The sequence below is a fragment of the Dasypus novemcinctus genome, chromosome 2 (assembly GCF_030445035.2).
Source record: "Dasypus novemcinctus isolate mDasNov1 chromosome 2, mDasNov1.1.hap2, whole genome shotgun sequence".
NCBI classification, from domain to species: Eukaryota; Metazoa; Chordata; class Mammalia; order Cingulata; family Dasypodidae; genus Dasypus; species Dasypus novemcinctus.
In genome coordinates this window covers 35,223,643-35,245,873 of record NC_080674.1, presented here as the reverse complement: position 1 = coordinate 35,245,873, position 22,231 = coordinate 35,223,643, and the positions used below count along the sequence as shown (strand labels likewise).

Here is a 22,231-nt window from a genome sequence, read left to right as displayed (position 1 = left end):
CAAAAATATAAAACCAGAATAGTTATATTAAGAAAAAAGTTTTAAAATGCAAAAGATATGTCATTTGCATACAGCTAGTGCAGTTGGTATCCTGGAGAAAGTGTGACCCAAGGTGCAGTTATCCAAGAGAGCAAATAAATTAAATTGCATTGGCCCAGAATGGGGTAGGAGTGAGCTTAGGAACAGCAGGTCTGCAGCTGTCCCAATCACCCCTTTTGCTTGTTATCGTAACCCACTGCTTGGGACAGTTTCCAGCATCCTGTCCCCAGAGTGGGTTATGAGGAGACAAGACATCGTAAAACCCTGCCCTACTCCTGAGATTCCCTCCCACAGAATGTACTGGCTCCTGGGTTGGGTTCATCAATCTTCTCTCACACTTAATCTTTTCATTCTGGCATGAGAAATATTTTCGGTGATTATTCTTTCAAAGGAAAACAACTTCCTTCTCCAGGCCACTGTCAAAGAGCTAGAGATTCTAGGGGTGTTTCATGTAGGCTCTTGACGTATTTCTCCTAAAGGTCCTCACTTGCATTTGGATAGAGCATGGTTGGAATTCCTTTACCTCACCCCTTCCTCCTACCAAGATGGAAGAGGGGCCGATGCTGTGGAACCCCACCTGAGATCCATGACAGTGCCAGCTGCCCCCTACCCTCCTATCCCCCTTTCCGATGATTTTTGCCTGCTGCTTGGAACTTCCTGATCACTAAAGGACTGCTCCCACCCACCGTGGCTCAATCCTGGGCTTCTGGAAGCAGGACAAGGCTGTGGACCTCTTCTTCCTCCTGAAAGTAAGAGGGCTTTCCCTGGGAGCTGGAGGACTGCTGAGCTTTCAATAGACATGAAATCACCATATGGCTGATGCTCTGGCAGAAGTGGCACTTAGGCTGGGGTGGTAGCTTGCACTCCTTAGCATGATGGTCTAGACCTCCACATTGTAGCACCTGTCTCCTTTTGATCTGCACTTCTGCATGTTCTTCCCCTTTGGCTGCCTCTCACTCCCAATACGGAACACCCACCAGATCTGGTGACAGGGATAGATTCCAGACCCTTGGGGACTTCTTAAAGCTGAACTCTACTGCCTTGCCCTCCTTCATGCTCTGGAATCCCTCCATGTGCAGCTTACTCTGATGCACAAAGATATCCACTGTGGGGTCAAGGGCGACCCCTGCATCTTTGCTCATGGATAGGGAGCCCAACCCCATGCACATGTTGAACCACTTACAGATGCCTGCACCATGCAGTAGCTACGGCTCCTCTGCCTCTCTGGCAGTGTTCTCCAGCACCTCCTCTGATGCCTTAGTGCAGCCACCTGCAAACTGGTGGTTGGACACTGAGCCCATCATTATCCCCTGAGTCCACAGCCACGGGCCTGTGGTCAAGTGACTGCTGGCCCAGGGAAGTTGGGAGACAAAGGGTTCTAGTTTTTTCTTTTGTTGCTTGTGCTTTGGGTGTAAAGTCTAAGAAACCATTGCCTAACACAAGGTCCTGAAGGAGCTTCCCCACATTTTTTTCCCAAGAGTTTGATAGTTCTAGCTCTTATATTTAGATATTTGATCCACTTTGAGTTGATTTTTGTATGTGATGTGAGATAGACATTTTCCTACTTTTCACAAAATAGTTCCCAGCACCATTTGTTGAAGAGACTATTCTTCCCCATTGAGCGATCTTTGACCCCTTGTCAGAAATCACTTGGGGGATGACATCATAAACATGGCAACATAAGAGATCCCCTTGAATAAACCTCCCCAGAGAGTCAGCAAATAAAAGGAAAAATCCCACTTGCTTAGAACTCTGGAGGACCATAGACACTGAGAAGTACTCCACAAATGCTAACTTGAAGAAAGAGAAAAATATCAAGTAGAAAATTCTTCTCCAGATCCACCAGTTCACTCCTTCTTCCTCACTTTGTCCTGCATAGCTTGGGGAGTAGCTCAGAAGAAGCAGGCACAGTGGCCTCTCAGGGAGACATGTTGTCTCCATGGCTACACTTGCAATCTAAGGAATGTGGTAATTAAGAGTTCCCAGCAAATAGGATGAAGCTGTGAAACGCTGAAAGAAAAGATGAGCAGATAACATTTGTGTAGTAAATAGAACACTTAAACCTTGAGATAAGATTTTCTTAATCCCTTAAACTATGAGTAATGATGGTTTCACCCATGTGGACTGGGGTATATATAGAGCCCCTTGTGAACAATAAAGTTGTCTGAGGAGTCTCTACTCGCAGACCCCCTGATCCCAGCTCTCTCGTTCTTTTTCTCTCGCTCGTTCTTTCTCTTTGTTTCCTTCTCCCTTTTTCTCTTTCTTTCATTCCCGATGCCCTTCGGGTCCAAATCTCCAACAAAGCAGCCCAGATACCTCCCACCTCCCATTGGAGACAGCAGTGATAGAAACCTGCAATATCCAGGCAGAGGGACACAAGTCCACAGAGACCCAGGACAGACAACAAGAGCTGCATGCAAAAGGACCCCCAGGAGAAACAGAAAGAAACAAAAAAATGCAAGAGAGAGACCATGGTAAAACTGTGGCCAGAAAGTACTGCACTCACTTATTCCAGTTTCTGTTGACTAAACCACCTAAATGTAAAATTGACTTTCTGGGATGACTCATCACTCTGAATTGACCCCATATGGCTCCCTGGAGAGGAATACCCAAATGGGGAAGAAACAAAAAAAAAAAAAAAAAGGGAAGGGGAGGGGGTTAAAACTGAACTGAGAAGGGTTCTCAAACTGAAAAGAATAAGAAAAATGGGGCACTGAATGAGGGAGAGAATTTAAACAAACTATATGAGCTAGGAAGAAAATTCTGCCTCAAAACAAACAGAACAGATCAAGATTCCTGGAGAAAGAACAGAGGAAAGGATGTTTTCTCCTGGAGGTGAAACAGCTACACAAAAAGTGCAATCTTAAAAATTATACCACATATCTAGGGCAAGAATAACATGAAAAAGAGCTGAGAAAACTGATTAGTTAAACATGGGCTATTCTAAAGGTCTAGAATATGTTGGATCAAGCATCAAAGAAGAGCCTTAATACAAAGCTGATCAACAATAAAACCCTAGGCTATAGGGAGAATTTGACCTGCAGAGTTAAGACACCTAGACATCAGCAAAGAATTACAAGCCATAGAGAGAAATAGAAAGATGTGGCTCAATCAAGGGAAAAAAGAAACTTCAGAGGAGACACTGAATCTGGAAAACCTAATTAAAGAAATTCAAACAAATCTAAATCAATTCAAGGAGATGAGAAAAAATATATATAAAGAGATAAAGGATATTAAGAAGACAATGTGTGAGCATACAGAAGAATTTGAAAGTATGAAAAGAAACATAACAAATAATGGGGATTAAAGGCACAGTTGTAGACATTAAAAACACACTAGAGGCATACAACAGCAGATTTGAACAGGCAGAAGAAAGGATCAGCAAACTAGAAGACAGTACAATTGAAATCATATGGTCAGAAGAACAGATAGAGAAAAGAACAGAAAAAAATTGAGCAGTGTTTTAGGGATTTAAGTGATAGTATAAAGTACACAAACATATACATCATAGATGTCTCAGAAGGAGAAGGAGGGGAAAAGGGGCAGAAAGAATATTTGAGGAAATAATGGCTGAAAATTTCCCAACTCTTATGAAAAATATCAATATATATGTGCAAGAAGCACAGTTTACCCCAAACAGAATAAATCCTATTAGACCTAAACTGAGATACTTATTAATCAGAATGTCAAATGCCAAAGATAAAGAGAGAATTCTGAAAGCAACAAGAGAAAAGCATTTTGTCACATACAAAGAACACTTAAGAAGACTAAGTCCCAATTTCTCATCAGAATCTGTGGAGATGAGAAGATATAGTTAAGGTACTGAAAAAGGAAAACTTCCAGCCAAATATTCTTTATCTGGCAATAATGTTCTTCAAAGATGAGGGAGAGTTTAAATTATTCACAAATATCAGAAACTGAAAAAGTTCATTATCAACAAGTTATCTGACCTACAAGAATTAACTAAGGGGATTTCTGCAGGCTGATAGGAAAAAAAACGAGAGAATGGTTTTGAGATGTGTGAAGAAATGAAGATTATCAGTAAGGGTAAATAAATCATAAATACAAAACTCAATAGTACTGTATCTTCAAAATACAACTATACTGTTTAATTCCTGTAAGAGTGAGAATACAATTGAACAAGAAAAATGCATAGTTCCTGATAATGGACATACAAAATATCAAGTAGTAGGGTGGGACAAATCAACATAAATAGAGAGATATGAGAGCAGAGAATGTGTGTATGCAATTGAAGCTAGGTTGGTATCCTTTCAAATTATATAATAGGTTATAGATGTAGATTGTGTAATATAAACCCCAGGGTAACCACAAAGAAGGTATTTTTTAAATATATAGAAATAGAAATGAGGAAGGACTCAGATACATCACAAATGATCAACTACACAGAAAAGGAGGTTGCAATAAAGGAAAAGAGAGAGACAAAAAAATAGATACAATGTATAAAAACCAAAGGACAAAATGGTTGAAGTACTACCTTTACAGTAATAACCCTGAATGTTGTTGTGTTAAACCCCGCAATTAAAAGATACAGATTGGCAGAATAGATAAAAGAGCATGACGCAACTATGTGTTGTTTACAAGAGACTCACCTTGGACACAAAGACACAAATATGTTGAAAGTGAAAGGATGAAAAAAGATATTCCATGCATATAGTAACCAAAAAAGAGCAGCTATACTAATATCAGACAAAATAGACTTTCAGTAAAAAGTTGATGAGAGACAAAGAAAGACATTATATATTAATAAAAGGGGCAATCCATAAAAAAGAAATAATCATAAATATTTATGCACCTAACCATGGTGCTTATGTATATGAACACTGCTGATTTTTGGGCATTGGTCTTGTACCCCACCACTTAGCTGAAATCATTTATTAGCTCTAGGAGATTTGTTGTGGATTTTTCAGAATTTTCTGTATATCAGATCATATCATCTGCAAATAGGGAAAGATTTACTTATTTTCCAATTCGGATGCCTTTTATTTCTTTTTCTTGCCTAATTGCTCCAGCAAGAACTTCAGTAAAATGTTGAATAACAGCGGTTACAGTGGGCATCCTTGTCTTGTTCCTGATCTTAGATTTCACTTCTAATTTCCCATTGGTTGTTTAAGAGTATGTTGTTTAATTTCCACATATCTGTGAATTTTCCATTCCTCCCTCTGTTATTGATTTCTTGCTTCATTTCATTGTGGTTGGAGAATATATATGGTATTATTTCAATACTTTTTAATTTACTGAGACTTGTTTTATGACCTAACATATGGTCTACTCTGGAAAATGATGCATGTGCACTTAAGAAGAATATGTTTTTTATTTTTATTGGATGAAGTGTTCTATATATGTCTGTTAGTTCTTGTATTTCTTGATTGATCTTCTGACTAGATGTTCTATCCATTATTGAGACTCGTGTATTAAAGTCTCCTACTATTAATGTAGAACCTTCAATTTCTCCCTTCAAATCTGTCAGTATTTGCTGTATATATTTTGGGACTCTGATGTTAGATGCATATATATTTATAATTGTTACATATTTTTATTGAATTGTCCCCTTTATCAGTATATAAGATCATCTTTGTCCCTTGTAACTTTTTTTTTTTTTACTTAAAGACTATTTCATCTGATAGTAGTATAGCTATTCCAGCTCTCTTTTGGTTATTACTTGCATGGTGTATTTTTCCATCTTTTCACTTTCAAGCTATTTAAGGTGAGTCTCTTGTAGACAGTATATAATCAGGTCATGTTTTTTTAATCCATTCTGCCAATGTCTGCCTTTTGACTGGAAAGTTTAATCCATTTACATTTACTATTTTATTTTTCTATATAATTTCTTTTTTTTTTTTTTTAATTTATTTCTCTCTCCTTCCCCCAACCCCAGGTGTTTGCTCTGTATCCATTCGCTGTGTGTTCTTCTTTGTCTACTTGTATTCTTGTCAGTGGCACTCAGAATCTGTGTCTCATTTTGTTGCGTCATCTTGCTGTGTCAGCTCTCCGTGTGTGTGGTGCCATTCCTGGGCAGGCTGCCCATTTTTTGCTCTGGGTGGCTCTCCTTACAGGGTGCACTCCTTGCGCATGGGGTTCCCCTACATGGGGGACACCCTTGCATGGCATGGCACTCCTAATGTGCATCAGCACTGCGCATGGGCCAGCTCCACATGGGTCAAGGAAGCCTGGAGTTTGAACCACAGACCTCCCACATGGTAGGCAGATGCCCTGTCCATTGGGCCAAGTCCGCTTCGCCCATTGTAGTTTTGGTTTGCATTTCTCTAATAGCATCTTTTCATGTGCTTTTTAGCCATTTGTATTTCCTCTTTGGAAATGGGCTGTTTGTCTTTTTATGTATTGAGATGTAGGATTTCTTTATATATGCTGGATATTAGACATTATTGGATAAGTGTTTCCCAAATATTTTTCCTATTCAATAGGCTTCCTTTTCACATTCTTGATAAACTCCTTTGAAGCACAAAAGTTTTTAATTTTGAGGAGATCCTATTTATCTATTTTTTCTTTCATTGCTTGTGCTTTGAATGTAAAGTTTATGAAACCATTTCCTATTACAAGACCTACTAGTTGCTTCTCTACATTATCTTCTAGGATCTTTATGGCCTTGGCTCTTATATTTAGGTCTTGGCTCCATCTTGAGTTAATTTTTGTATAGGGTGTGAGATGGTGATTCTCTTTCATTCTTTTGGATATTGAGATTCAGTTCTCCTTGCATAACTGGTATAAAACTCACTTGATCATGATGTATAATTCGTTTGTGTTGTTGAATTCAATTTAGCAAGTGTTTTGTTGAGGATTTTTGCATCAAAGTTTATTAGAGAGATTGGTCTGTAGTTTTCTTTATGTGGCTTCGGTGTTAGGGTGATCTTGGCATCTGTATTAGTCAGCGAAAGAGGTGCTGATGCAAAATACCAGATATTGGTTGGTTTTTATAAAGTGTATTTATTTGGGGTAGAAGCTTACAGTTACCAGACCATAAAGCATAAGTTACTCCCCTCACCAAAGTCTTTTGCCACATGTTGGAGCAAGATGGCTCTGATATCTCCCAGGGTTCAGGTTTCCTGGGTTCCTCCCTTCCCAGGGCTTGCTTCTCTCTGGGCTCAGGGTTCCTCTGTTTCAGGGCTTGCTTCCCTTTCCTCACAACCAAGCTCCTCTGTGTGCTTACTTCCCAAGACTCCAACTCAAGGCTCCAACTAACTCTTCTGCTTTGTCATTTTCTCTGTGAGTCCCTGCCCACCAAGGGGGCAGGAATGAAATGTACTACTGACATGGCCCAATCAAAGCCATAATCATTGTGTAATCAAGTAAACCAATGAATCCAATATAATGTAATATGCCCAGAGGAAAATACCAGTTTATAAACATAATCCAGTATTTCTTTTTGAAATTCATCAATAATATCAAACTGCTAAAGCATCATAGAATGAGCTAGATAATATTCCTTCCTCCTCAGTTTTTTGCAAGAGTTTGAGCAGGATTGGTATTAGTTCTTTTGGGAATAATTGGTAGAATTCACCCATGGAGCCATCTGGTCGTGGGCTTTTCCTTGTTGGGAGGATTTTGAAGACTAATTCAATCTCACTACTTGTGATTGGTCTGTTGGGTTCTTTTATTTCTTCTTTCATCAGTGTAGGTGTCTCATGTGTTTCTGGAAATGTGTCCATTTCATCTAAATTGTCCATCTTGTTGGCATATGGTTTTTCAAAGTATCTTCTTATGATACTCTATTTCTGAGGGGTCAGTGGTGATATCCCCTTTCTCATTTCTGATTTTATTTATTTCCATTTTCTCTCTTTATTTCTTTGTTGGTCTAGCTAAGTGTCTGTCAATGTTATTTATTTTCTCAAAGAACCAGCTTTTGGTTTTTACTTTTTAAGTCTTTTTAAAAAGATTTATTTATTTTATTTATTTCTCCCCACCCCCTCATTGTTTGCATTCGCTATGTCTGTTTATTGTGTGCTTGTCTTCTTTTTAGGAGTCACTGGGAACTGAACCCAGGACCTCTGATGTGGGAGGGAGGCACCTAATCACTTGAGCCACTCCACTCCTTGCTTTGTTGTGTCTCTCATTATGTTTTCCTCATGTCTCTTGTTGCATCAGTTCACTGTCTCGATCATCTTCTTTAGGAGGCACTGGGAACTGCAACTGGGACCTTCCATGTGGTAGGCAGAAGCTCAAGCACTTGAGCCACATCCTCTTCCCTTCTGGTTTTATTAATTCTTTCTAATGTTTTTTAATTCTCAATTTCACTTAATTCTGCTCTAATCTTTGTTATTTTTTTCCTTCTGCTTACTTTGGGATTAGTTTGTTGTTATTTTTCTAGTTCCTCCAGGTATGCAGTTAGTTCTTTGATTTTAGCCCTTTCTTCTTTTTCAATGTAGGCATTTAGTGCTATAAATTTCCCTCTCAGCATTGCTTTAGCTACATCCCATACATTCTGAATGTATTTTCTCATTTTCACTTGCTTCAAAATAGTTACTGATTTCATTTGTAATTTCCTCATTGATTAAGAGTTTGTTGTTTAGCTTCCATATATTTATGCCTATTCTGGTTCTCTGTCCCTTATTAATTTCTGGATTCATTCCATTGTGGTCAGAGAAATTACTTTGTATAATTTCAATCTTTCTAAATTTAATGATACATATTCTTTGACCTAGTATGTTGTTATCCTGGAGAATGATCCCTGAGTGCTTGAGAAGAATTTATATCCTGCTGTTTTGGAGTCCAATATGCTGTATGTGTCAATTAGGTCTATGTTCTAATGTAGTATTCCAGATCTCTGTTTCTTTATTGACTCCTTGTCATGATGTTCTGTCTAATGGTGATAATGGTGTATTGAAGTCCCCACTATCATTGTAGAAGCATCTATTTCTCCCCTTAGTTTCTCCAGTGTTTGCCTCATGTATTTTGAGGTATTCTGGCTAAGTACATACATATTTGATTGTTCTTTCTTCTTGGGAGATTACCCCTTTTATTAATAAATGTCATTCTTTGTCTCTTACAACAGTTTTGCATTTAAAATATTTTTTTGTCCAATATTAGTATAGCTGCTCCTGCCCTGTTTTTGTTAGTTTGTGTATGAAATTGTTTTCCATCTTTTCACTTGCAACCTATTTGTTTTCCTGGTGTAGCAGTTTGTTATGGTTTTGAATTCCAAAAATAGATATTGGATTATGTTTTTAATCTGATCTGTACCTGGGCCTGACTGAGTTATGATTAGGGCTTTAATTGGGCCATGCCATTAGGGCATTGAATCCCCACCCCTTGGTGGGTGGGGATTCACAGATAAAAGGCATGGCAAGGACAGAGTTGCAGGTTTCTGATGTTAGAGTTTTGATATTGGAGTTTGATGCTGAAGTCTTAAGCCAGAGCCCCTGGAGAAAGAGACAGAGCCATTTGCCCAGTAGTCTACAGCTGACCTTGTGGAGGAAACAGAGGAGCGAGCCCAGAGGAACCTAGAAAGCCTGACCCCTCACAGACATTGGCAGCCGTCTTGCTCCAACACTTGGAAATAGACTTTGGTGAGGGAAGTAACTTATGCTTTATGGCCTGGTAATTGTAACCTCCTACCCCAAATAAATACCCAGCAGTTTTGGTGTTTTGCATCAGCATTCCTTTGGCTGACTAATACAGAATTTGGTACCAAGTAGTGGGGAAGTGCTTTTGCAGTTACTGAAATGCAGGAATGATTTTATAAACAGGTGAGGGATATTTTTTTGGAAGAATTCTCAGATGTGTGGAAGAAAAGACATACAGTGCTTTGATGAGAGACTGTTGATAGCAATATGGATGCTAAAGAGACTTTTTATGATGACTTAGAAGTTAAATGATGAAACTATTATTGGTAACTGAATTGTTGGGCACAAAGGAAACAGAAACTGATTCTGGAAATCCCAAGCTTCTGGAAAACAAGATCCCAGATGAAAGTGTCCCACTGGAAGACTTAACTAAACTTGGAACTGGAAAATCAAGATTGAAGATGCTATTACCTAGGAAAGACCTGTGGAAAGTCTTACTGTCTGATGGCTTGGACCCCTGCTTCCCACATGCTAAATGAACAGACTTTTTGAGAGAGCTGTATGAACAAAACCACTGTCAGCCAGGAATAAAAAGGACATGGAAAGGAGAGACTGAAGGAGAAACAGCTTTAAGAGGAAAACCATGGAAGTTGAGATCTGGAATTAAGACATGGATGATATTTCCTTATCCATTCTGCCAATCTGTGTCTTTTTTTTTTTTTTCAATCTGTGTCTTTTGATAAGAGAGTTTAATCCATTAACTTTCCTTTAAAAAAAAAACCAAACATTTATTTATTTCTCTCCCCTCCCCCTGCCCCAGTTGTTTGTTCTCTGTGTCTATTAGCTGTGTGTTCTTTGTCTGCTTCTGTTGTTGTCAGTGACATGGGAATCTGTGTTTCTTTTTTTGTTGCGTGATCTTGTTGTGTCAGCTCTCTGTGTGCAGCACCATTCTTGGGCAGGCTGCACTCTTTTGCACTGGGTGGCTCTCCTTATGGGGTGCACTCCTTCGCGTGGGGCTCCCCTACATGGGGGATCCCCTGCATGGCACAGCACTCCTGCAGCACTGCATATGGGTCAGCTCCACACGGGTCAAGGAGGCCTGGGGTTTGAACTGAGGACCTCCCATGTGGTAGACAGATGCCCTAATCACTGGGACAAGTCCGCTTCCCTCCATTAACTTTCAATGCTCTCACTGTAAAGGCAGTATTTTAGCATTTTTTCTTTAGACTTATACATGTCATATTTTATTTTTATTTCTCTTTTTATCCTTTTAGTTACTTTTACTAATAAGCTTTCTTTCCATACTCTGCTCCATTCCTCTCCTGTTTTTTCCTTTCAGTCTGAAGAATTCCCTTTAGTAATTCTTGAAGAACAGGACTCTTGTTGACAAATTCTCTCACTTTGTGTCTATCCATGAATATTTTGAACTCTCCCTCATTTTTGAATGATTATTTTGCTGGATGCAGAATTGTTGTCTGGCACTTTTTTTCTTTCAGCACCTTAACTATGTCATAACACTGCCTTCTTACCTCCGTGGTTTCAGAGGAGAAAGCAGCACTTAATCTTATCAAGCTTCCCTTATATGTGATGGACCTTTTATGTCTTGCTATTTTCAGGATTCTCTCTTTGTTTTGAGTGTTTGACAATCTGTTAAATATATGTGCCTCAGGTTAGGCCTGTTAGGATTTATTTATACTGTTTGGAGTATGCTGCTTTTCCCGGATATGTATATCAATGTCCCTCATAAGAGTTGGGAAATTTTCAGCCATAATTTCCTCAAACATTCCTTCTGTCCCTTTCCCTTCTCTTCTCCCTGTGGGATGCCCATAATGTGTATGTTTGTGCATTTCATGTTGTCATTCAGTTCCCTTAGTCCCTGCTGAATTTTTTCCATATTTTTGTCTATCTGTTCTCTGTGTGATTTCAGATGTTCTATCTTTGATGTTGCCAATTCTTTCCTCTGCCTGTCCACATCTGTTGTTCTGTGCTTCCAACATATTTTTATTTTCTTCCATTGTGCCTTTCATCACCATAAGATCTCTTATCTTGTTATGTATGCTTACAATTTCATCTGTATGTTCCTGCAGTATCTTCTGAATATCCTTTTATCTTTTCTTTCATTTCATTGAGTTGGCTAAGGATATTTGTTTGAACATCCTTGATTATTTTTTCCATGTTCTGCATCTCCTGCTTTTTAGTTTGTTCAATAGACTAGCCTATGACTTCCTGTTTCTTAGAATGGCTTGTAAATTTTTGCTGATGTCTAGGTATCTGTTTATCCTGATGGACTTATTAAGTTTTTCTTTCTAATCTAAGGTTTTATTTTGTTGGTTTTGTGTTAAGTGTCCTCTTTGTCACTTGGTTCCACTTATTCTACATCTTTGTAGTTGCCTAAGTTCAACTGGAAAAATATTAGATCCACAAAAAGGAAAGGAAGGAGAGTAAAAAGAAAAAGAAAAATTTTAAAAAGAAGGAAGGAAAAAGAACAAAATAGGGATAGAAAAAAATAAATAACAAGAGGGAAAAATAACAAAAAATAAAAACATGAGAAAAAATACAGGAAAAATAAAACAAAAGACCAGAAAAATCAGAAGAGAAGAAAGCAATGAAGACAAAACAGGAGAAGGCAGAAAGAAAGAAGAAGAAGAAAGGAAGAGGGAAAAAATGAAAGAAAATAAAAAGAGGAAGGAAAACAACAACAACAACACAGGCCTCCCACTCAGGCCATCAGCAACTGTCTCAGGCTGCATGTGCTCACCAATCAATCACCCCTGTGGTCTGCCTCTCTACAGGTGCCTGGATAGAGAGAGAAAACAAACAAACAAACAAACGAACAATCACATCTATCTTGGTTTCCCCTAGACAATTACAATTCCAGGACTTTTTCCTGAAGAAGTATACATACACAATTTAAAAATATCTAACAATAGCATTTTTTTCTTTATTAGAGACGTTGTCTGTTTACAAAACAATTATGCATAAAACACAGAACGCCCATGTACCTTCCTATTGTTAACACCTTGCATTCGTGTGGGACATTTGTTACAATTGATGCCAGCACATTTTTATAATTATACTATTAACTTTAGTCCATGGTTTAATGTAGGGTTCACTGTTTGTGTAGTATTGTTCCATGGATTTTGTCTTACAATAGTATTTTTTAAAATTTTATAAGAAATTTCATTTTTATTAAAGGCATACTAGTCCATGTACATATACATGAAAATAACATTCAAATATTTGGAGGCATTAAATATGTATTTTCTGTGGGACTTCATAGGCTTTATATAAAAGTATTCTAAGTTCAAAGCAGTATTATACTTGTTAATAATTACCAATATTTTCATTTTGCTCTACATTTCATCAGAATTTTTGGGACAACTCCAACACTAAAATATATTAAGTTTCTAGAACAATAAATGATGACAATAATTCTCTATATAAAAACAATTTGGAGGTGACAGAGCAGCTGTCTATCCATGTACAACCAAACCACAGTGTACATTCAAGTTAAAAAGGTTTGCTAGTTTAAACAATATTTTAAATTTCCTATATAAAAGCACATTGATCATATTTTAAATATATATCTTTTTTAAAAAAGATTTATTTATTTATTTATTTCTCTCCTCTTTCCCCCACACCCCAGTTGTCTGTTCTCTGTGTTTATTTTGCTGCGTCTTCTTTGTCCGCTTCTGTTGTTGTCAGCAGCACGGGAATCTGTGTTTCTTTTTGTTGCGTCATCTTGTGTCAGCTCTCCGTGTGCGCGGCACCATTCCTGGGCAGGCTGTACTTTCTTTCGCGCTGGGCGGCAGTCCTTACGGGGCGCACTCCTTGTGCATGGGGCTCCCCTACGCAGGGGACACCCCTGCATGGCACGGCACTCCTCGCACGCATCAGCACGGCGCATGGGCCAGCTCCACATGGGTCACGGAGGCCCGGGGTTTGACTGCGGACCTCCCATGTGGTAGATGGATGCCCTAACCACTAGGGCCAAATCTGATGCCCTAACCACTGGGCCAAGTCCGCCGCCCTAAATACGTATCTTAAATACCTAAAGCAAATATTTTTTCCTTTTGCCAAAAAAAAAAAAAAAAAATTCTAGTGAAATTGATAGTGGGTATGTGATGACAAGATGCTTTAAACATGGGCTGTTTGAAAGGTATTCCATTTGCCATATTATCTCTTAGTAAAGCAATCAAGATGAAAACATGTGGACTGCAGCCTATTTAATTTGCAACATTGTGGAGCTTGTTATATAGGAAAATATTCTTCATGTAACTTACACATTCTTTTCCTGGCCTGAAAAATTAATTTTGCTTATTATAGAGCAGTTGAAAAATATGGAAATGTATGGACAAGGAAATAAAAACGTGTAATCCTACTATGTAGAGACAATATTCTGGTATATTTATTGTTTTTTTCCCCTATGCATACAAAAATATAAACATATAAATATAAAATGGAATTATATTGTTTATATAATTTGATATCCTGCTTTTTCACTGAATAAAATGGTCTTGAGTTGCTTTCCCTTGCTCTTAATAGTCATAAAAATTTGTGATTTTAATGGCAAAAAATTATTTGAATGGACATATCATAGTGATATTACATACACACACAAAAAAAAACCCTGTTATTTTTAATTTTATAACTTTATATAGCTTTACAGCCTCTCAACATCTAATTCAATTGCCATGTTATCTCTGTATGTTTTCATAACTCCCTGAAAACTAGAAGGGTCAGCAAGTGAGACAAGGGTACTGCATCCCAAATATTTAAGGGCACATTCTGGGAAGTGGATGTGGCTCAAGCATTTGGGCTCTCGTCTACCATATAGAAGGTCCAGGTTTCGATACCCAAGGTCTCCTGGTGAAGGCAAGCTGGCCCGTGTAGTGTACTGGCCTGTGTGGTGAGCTGGCCCATTCAGAGTGCTGGCCTCATGGAGTGCTGCCCCATGCAGGAGTGCTGCCCCAAGCGGAGAGATGGCACAGAAAGATGACACAACAAAAAGAGACACAGAGGAGAGACACAGCAGACCAGGGAGCTGAGGTGGCGCAAAAGAATGATCGCCTCTCCCCCCCCTCTGGAAGGTCCCAGGATCGGTTCCTGGAGCTGCCTAATGAGAATACAAGCAGACACAGAAGAACACACAGCAAATGGACACTGAGCAGACAATGGAGGGAGGGGGGAGAAATAAAGAAATAAATCTTTAAAAAAAAAGGGGGGGGGGGCGCATATTCCCCAAGGAACTGAAAGCAAGAGATTCTGTCAAGAGTCACACATGGATAACTGAAGGTCTGCTTGTAAAATTTACATGCTAAACTCCTACAGGCTGTAGAACAGAGTTGATGGGCTTGCTATCCAATCTATTCCTACTTCTGTATATAAAATGAACATTATTACCTGGACCTAAAACGAGGGTTCCACCTTGCTGAGCTGGGTCTCCTTGAAAATCAAAAAGAGGGCCAGTCACTGCCCACCACAGGCTCCAAGTGCTTCCCAAGAGAATGTTTGACTTTCCATGGGGGCTCTGTTTCGAGGCTGTGGTCGCCCCTCGGGCTGAAGTGTGGTTTGCTGGCCTGGCGGGGGAGCGGCCGCGGTAGGCCTAATTCCGCTGCCCCCATAATAGGGTGGTTGGTTGGGCCCACCGCCACCCCTGAAGGAAGCTCGGCATGGGTGCAGAGTGCCCTCGGGTCTCCCCTTCTCGGCAGCCATGCTTCCGCGGCCGCCCCTCCTCCCGGATGGCGCCACATGATGCCTTGTGGGGCGGCACCCTTCTTCTTCTTTCTCCCTGCGCAGGTGCAGGGCGGAAAAATCCAGTCTGCCCTTTTCCCTCCCCCTGACAGCAGCAACAGCCAGGCGTGGGCGGGAAACTCCAGTCTGCCCTCTACGCCAGCAACAGCAGCCACCAATCACTAAACCCTGCCACTTCCCCCAGCAACAGCAACAGCCAATCCCTAATCACCACCCCTCCCCCGTCCAGTACTGCCCACTGACCTTTCCCCGGCAACCAATCAGAACAGGGCGTGGCTTCGACCAATCAGCCTTCCCCAGCCCCTATAAAACTGTTGCCTCTCCCTCAATAAAGTGGACTTGCGTGTTTACCTTGTCTCCGCGGTAGTTCTTCTGCCGTGCGCCCTCCAGTCCTGAGAGCCCCCGACAAGGGCCTGGCCTCCCTTGTCCCCAGTTCGTCACCTGCTTCTCCGGGCTACCCCTTCGTTGCCGGCTTCACTGGGCGACCCCGTCAGCCAAACCGCGCAACCCCTGTGAGACCGACCCCTCGTCTGCTGCCAGACCGACCCCTCATCCCAAGCAGGACCAATCCCTCGTCCCAAGCGGGACCGACCCCTCGTCCTGAGCTGGACCGACCCCTCGTCCGCAGCCAGACCCCACCTCTACCGACCGAGCAAACTGTTGCAGAGGCAGCACCTCTTTTACATTCCCGATCTTTTATAAATTTCTCTCTCAGAATCAACATAGATTTCAGTTTGCAGAAAGGCTCAGTATGGTGGTAGGACGACTGTCCAATAAGGGTGCCATTTGCTCCTTGTCTGTCTTCCTTGCGAATGTAACATGGGAAACGGTGCATGATGACCACGACAAGCTGGTGCTCACAGAACAGCGAGCCCCCAGCACCTGCTGTCCAGAGGCGTCTAGCACGGTGGCTCGGCCACCTTGCACTGGTATGGAACATTTATTACAATTGATGCCAGCACATTTTTATAATTGTGCTATTAACTACAGTCCATGGTTTAATGCAGGGTTCACTGTGTAGTACTGTTCCATGGATTTTGCCTTAACAATACCATTTTTAAAATTTTATGAGAAGTTTCGTTTTTATTAAAGGCATAATTGTCTATGTACATATACATGAAAACAACATTCAAATATTTGGAGGCATTAAATATGTATTTTCTGTGGGACTTCATAGGCAGGCAGGTTCTGCCCGGATGGGGACGGATGCGAGCTTGGGCTGCGCTGCCATCGCGCTCTGCGACTGAGGGCGCCTGTTCGTGCCAGCAGGGAGCGACACACAGGGAAGAGCAGGATTCCAGCAGGGCTCAACAGTAGTATTTTTTAAAAATATTTTTTATTAGTGAGATTGTGAACTAACAAAACAATTATGCACATGGGTGGAATTCCCATACAACACCCCTCCACCCACATACTACATTGTTGTGGAACATTTGTTATAGATTATGATATAATACCATCAGATTACCTCTAACTATGGACAATAGCATACATTTGGTACATTTTTTTTCCATACGCCTGTTATTAACACAGTGCGTCTTTGGCATTGATGCAAGAATATTATAGTATTACTGTTGACTATAGTCCATAGGTTACGTTGTATTTTTCCCTTGCTTCCCCACTTTCTCACCACCTTGCCATAGTGATGTACATTTGTTGTAGTTCATGGAAGGACATTCTTATATTTGTAGTATTAACCACAATTCTCATCCACCTCTGGGTTCACTATGTTATTCAGTCCCTAGATTATTCTTTGCTTTCTTTCAGTTGACATTTACATCCCTAGACTACCCTTTTCAGCCACAATCCCATTTATAAACCAGCTGCTTTAGTTCTACTCACTATAAAGCGTTACTATAAACTATATCCATTTCCACACTTTTGTAGTCAAGTTAATTAAAATTTCTACATACATTAAGCACCAGTACCCCTTCTCATCCCTCCTCTTGTTTTCTGATAACCTATACTCTAGGTTTTAACTCCCTGCATTTATTCTTTATATTTAGTGCAATTATGCAATATTTGTCCTTCTGTGTCTGGCTTTCTTCACTTAGCATAATGTCTTCAAAGTTCATCCATGTTATCATATGTGTCCCAATTTCATTTCTTCTTACAGCAGCATAGTGTTTCATTGTATGTATATATCATATATACTTGGTTTGTTTCCATCTTATGGCAATTGTGAATAATGCCACTATGAACATTGGTGTGCAAGTGTCTGTTCATGTCCCAGTTTTCAGTTCTTCTTGATAAATTCCAGTAGAGGAGTTTCTGGATCATATGGCAGTTCTATATTTAGCTACCTGAGGAACTGCCAAACTGTTCTTGACAGAGGCTGCACCATTTTACAATCCCATCAACAGTGAAGGAGGTTTCCTATTTCTCCACATCCTTTCCAGCACTTTTTGCTGTTTTTTTGTTTTGTTTTTTTATTTAAATAATGCCCATTCTATGTGGTATGAGATGATGTTTTGTTTTGATTTGCATTGCCCTAGAAGCTAGTGATATTGACCCTCTTTTCATGTGCTTTTTGGCCATTTGTATTTCCTCTTTGGAGAAATGTCTATTTAAGTGTTTTGCCCATTTGTTAATGGATTGCTTGTTCGTTCATTGTTGAGTTCTATGACCTCTTTATATAGAATGGAAATCAAACCCTTATCACATACATGGTTTCCAAATATTTTCTCCCATTGAGTGGGCTACCTTTTCATCTTCTTGATGAAGTCCTTTGAATCACAAAAGTGTTTGTTTGAGGAGGTCCCATTTATCCATGTTTTCTTTCATTGTTTATGCTCTCAGTGTACCACTTACCACGAGGTCTTGAAGATGTTGTCCTACATTTTCTTGTAGGAACTTTGTGATTCTACCTTTTGTATTTAAATCTTTAATCTATTTTGAGTTAACTTTTGCATAAGATGTGAGATAGGGGTCCACTCTCTTTCTCCCAGCACCATTTATTGAAAAGACTGTTCTGCCCTAGCTAGGTTAGTTTGACAGCCTTGTCAAAAATCAGTTGACCAGGGAAACTGATGTGGCTCAACCAATTGGGCTTGCATCTATCGTACAGGAGGTCCAGGGTTCAATGCCCTGGGCCTCCTGGTGAGGGCAAGCTGGCCCATGTGGTGAGCTGGCCCACTCAGAGTGTTGGCCCATGCAGGTATGCCACCCCATGCAGGAGTGCCATCCTGTGTGTTAAGGCCTGCCGCCCAGCATGGGAAACCGCCCCATGCAGGAGTGCCAGCCGATGCGGAGAGCTGGTGTAGCAAGATGACACAAGAGACATAGAGGAGAGAAAATAAAAAGACGTAGCAGAACAGGGAGATGAGGTGGTGCAAAAGAGTAATTGCCTCTCTCTCACTCCAGAAGTTCCCAGGATCGTTTTTCGGTGCTGCCTAATGAGAATACAAGTGGAAACAGAGAGAAGACAATGAGGGGGAGGGGGAGAAAGAAAATAAATCTTAAAAAAAAAAAAAAGAAATCTTAAAAAAAAATCAGTTGACCATACATGTAAGGATCTGTTTCTGAACCATCAATTTGGTTCTATTGGTCTATGTGTCCATCTTTAGGTCAGTACATCTTTTCTTTTTTTTAAAAAAAGATTTATTTATTTATTTAATTCCTCCCCCTCCCCCAGTTGTCTGTTCTCTGTGTCTATTTGCTGCATTTTGTTTCTTTGTCCGCTTCTGTTGTCGTCAGCGGCACGGGAAGTGTGGGCGGTGCCATTCCTGGGCAGGCTGCACTTTCTTTCCCGCTGGGCGGCTCTCCTTACGGGGTGCACTCCTTGCACGTGGGGCTCCCCTACGCGGGGGACACTCCTGCGTGGCAGGGCACTCCTTGCATGCATCAGCACTGCACATGGGCCAGCTCCACACGGGTCAAGGAGGCCCGGGGTTTGAACCGCAGACCTCCCATGTGGTAGGCAGACGCCCTAACCACTGGGCCAAGTCCGTTTCCCAGTACATCTTTTCTTTTCTTTTTCTTTTCTCTTCTCTTCTTTTCTTTTATCTTCTCTCTCCTTCCCCCCCCCACCCCAAGTTGTCTGCTCTCTGTGTCCATTCACTGTGTGTTCTGTGTCCGCTTGTATTCTTGTCAACAGCACTATCTCTTTTTGTTGCATCATCTTGCTGCATCAGCTCTCCGTGTGTGCAGCACCACTCTTGGGCAGGCTGCACTTTTTTTTGTGCTGGGCGGCTTTCCTTATGGGGTGCACTGCTTGTGTGTGGGGCTCCCGTATGTGGGGGACATCCCTGCACGGCAGGGCACTCCTTGAGCATATCAGCACTGTGCATGGCCAGCTCATCACACAGGTCAGGAGGCCCTGGGTTTGAACCCTGGAACTCCTATGTGGTAGGTGAACACTCTATCCATTGAGTCAAATCCACTTCCTGAGTCCTCCAATTTTGTTCTTCCTTTTAAAGGTTTTTCTGATTATTTGGGGCCCTTACCCTTCCAAATAAATTTGATAATTATATTTTCCATTTCTTTTAAAAATGCTGGTGGAATTTTTATCAGAATTGCACTGAACCTGTAAATAAATTTGGGTGGAATTGACATCTTAATGATATTTAATCTTCCAACCCATGAGCACAGAATGTTCTTCTGTTTATTTAGGTCTTTTTAAATGTCTCGTAGCAATGCATTGTAGTTTTCTGAATATAAGTGCATTATCTCCTTGGTTAGGTTTATTCCTTTTTTAAAAATTTCTCCACCGCCCCCCACCCTGTTTGCTCTCTGTGTCCATTTGCTGTGCATTCTTCTGTGTATGTTGTATTCTCATTAGGTGGCTCCAGGAACCTATCCTGGGACCTTCTGGAGTGGGAGAGAGGCGATCATTCTCTTGCATCACCTCAGCTCCCTAGTTCTTTCCATCTCATATTTTCTCTTCTCTGTGTCTCTTTTTGTTGTTGTTGTTGCATCATCTTGCTGTGTCAGCTCTCCATGTGGGCAGCACCACTCCTGAGCGGGCTGGACTTCTGCATGGCATGGCTCTTCCTGCATGGGGGACACTCCTTGCATGAGGGGCACTCCTGCATGGGGTGCACTCTTACACCAGGGGTACCCCTGTGCAGGGAGGCACTCCTTGCATGTGGCAGCACTTTGCTTGGGCCAGCTCATCACATGGGCCAGGAGGCCCTGAGTACTGAGCCCTGACCCCGTATATGGTAGGTGGAAGCTCTATCCATTGAGCTATATCTGCTTCCCAGGTTTATTCCTAAATATTTGATTGTTTTAGTCACTATTGTAAATGGAACTTTTTCCAGACTTCCTCCTCAGATTGTGCATTACTAGTGCATAGAAAGACAACTTATTTTTGCGTATTAATCTTGTATCCTGCCATTCTGCTGAAATCATTTATTAGCTCTAGCAAATTTGTTTTAGTTTTTGGGGACTTTTTAAGTATAGGACCATATAATTTGCAAAATAGCTGAAGTTTTATTTCTTCCTTTCCAACTTGAATGCCTTTTATTTCTTTTTCTTGCCTGATTACTCTAGCTAGACTCTCTAGACTATATGAACAACAGTGGTGACAATGGGCGTCCTTGTCTTGTTCCTGATCTCAATGAGAAAGCTTTCAGCCTTTCACCATTAAGTATAATGTTAGCTGTTGGTTTTTCATATATGGCCTTTATCATGTTGGAAAGTTTCCTTCAATTCCTATCTTTTTCAGTATTTTTATCAAGAAAGGAAGCTGTATTTTGTCAAATGCCATTTCTGTGGCAATCCATAGGATCATGTGATTTTTCTTCTTTGATTTATTAATGTGTTATATTACACTGATTGATTTTCTAGTGCTGAATCACCCTTGCATGCCCTGTATAAAACCCACTTGATCATGATAATTTTTAAAATGTGTTGTTGGATTTAATTAGCAAGTATTTTTTTGAGGAATTTTGCATCCATATTCACTAGGGAAATGGGTCTTTAATTTTCTTTTTTTGTAATATCTTTATCTAGCTTTGGTATTAGGGTGATATTGGCTTCATAGAATGAGTTTGGTAGCATTTCTTCTTGTTCAATTTTTTAGAAGATTTTGAGTAAGCTTGGTATTAAATATTCTTTGAATGCTTTGTAGAACTCACCAGTGAAACCTCTGGTCCTGGGCTTTTCTTTCTTTCTTTTTTTTTAAGATTTATTTAATTTATTTAATTCTCTCCCCTTCCCTCCCACCCCCCGCCCTGGTTGTCTATTCTCTATGTCTATTTGCTTCATCTTCTTTGTCTGCTTCTGTTGTTGTCAGCGACACAGGAATCTGTGTTTCTTTTTGTTGCCTCATCTTGTTGTGTCAGCTCTCCATGTGGGCGGTGCCATTCTTAGGCAGGCTGCACTTTCTTTTGCACTGGGCAGCTCTCCTTACGGGGTGCACTTCTTGCGCATGGGGCTCCCCTTTGTGGGGGACACCCCTGCATGGCACAGCACTCCTTGCGCACATCAGCACCGTGCATGGGCCAGCTCCACACGGGTCAAGGAGGCCTGGGATTTGAACCATGGACCTCCCATGTGGTAGACGGATGCCCTAACCACTGGGCCAAGTCTGCTTCCCTGGGCTTTTCATTTTGAGGAGTTATGTGATGATAGTTTCAATCTCTTTACTTATGATTGGTTTGTTGAGGTCTTCTATTTTTTTCTAGGGTCAGTGCAGGTTGCTCATATGTTCCTAGGAATTTTTCCTTTTCATCACATTGTCTAGATTGTTGGCATACAGTTGTTCATAGTATTCTCTCATGAGCTTTTTAAAATTTCTGTGGGGTCTGTAGTAATGGCTCCATTTTAATTTTTAATTTTATTTATTTTCATTTTCTCTCTTTTTTTCTTTGTCTAGCTAAGGGTTAGTTGATTTTCTTACTTCCAACTTTTGGTTTTGTTTATTCTCTCTAATGTTTTTTTTCCTCAATTTCATT

At 40.5% G+C, this 22,231-nt stretch overlaps 2 pseudogenes; both read right to left on the bottom strand.

The window, feature by feature from the left end:
- Positions 1-731: 731 nt before the first annotated feature.
- Positions 732-1,340, bottom strand: LOC101427519 (protein lin-28 homolog A pseudogene; annotated as a pseudogene).
- Positions 1,341-14,853: 13,513 nt separating this feature from the next.
- Positions 14,854-16,563, bottom strand: LOC111762208 (peroxiredoxin-like 2C pseudogene; annotated as a pseudogene).
- Positions 16,564-22,231: the final 5,668 nt, after the last annotated feature.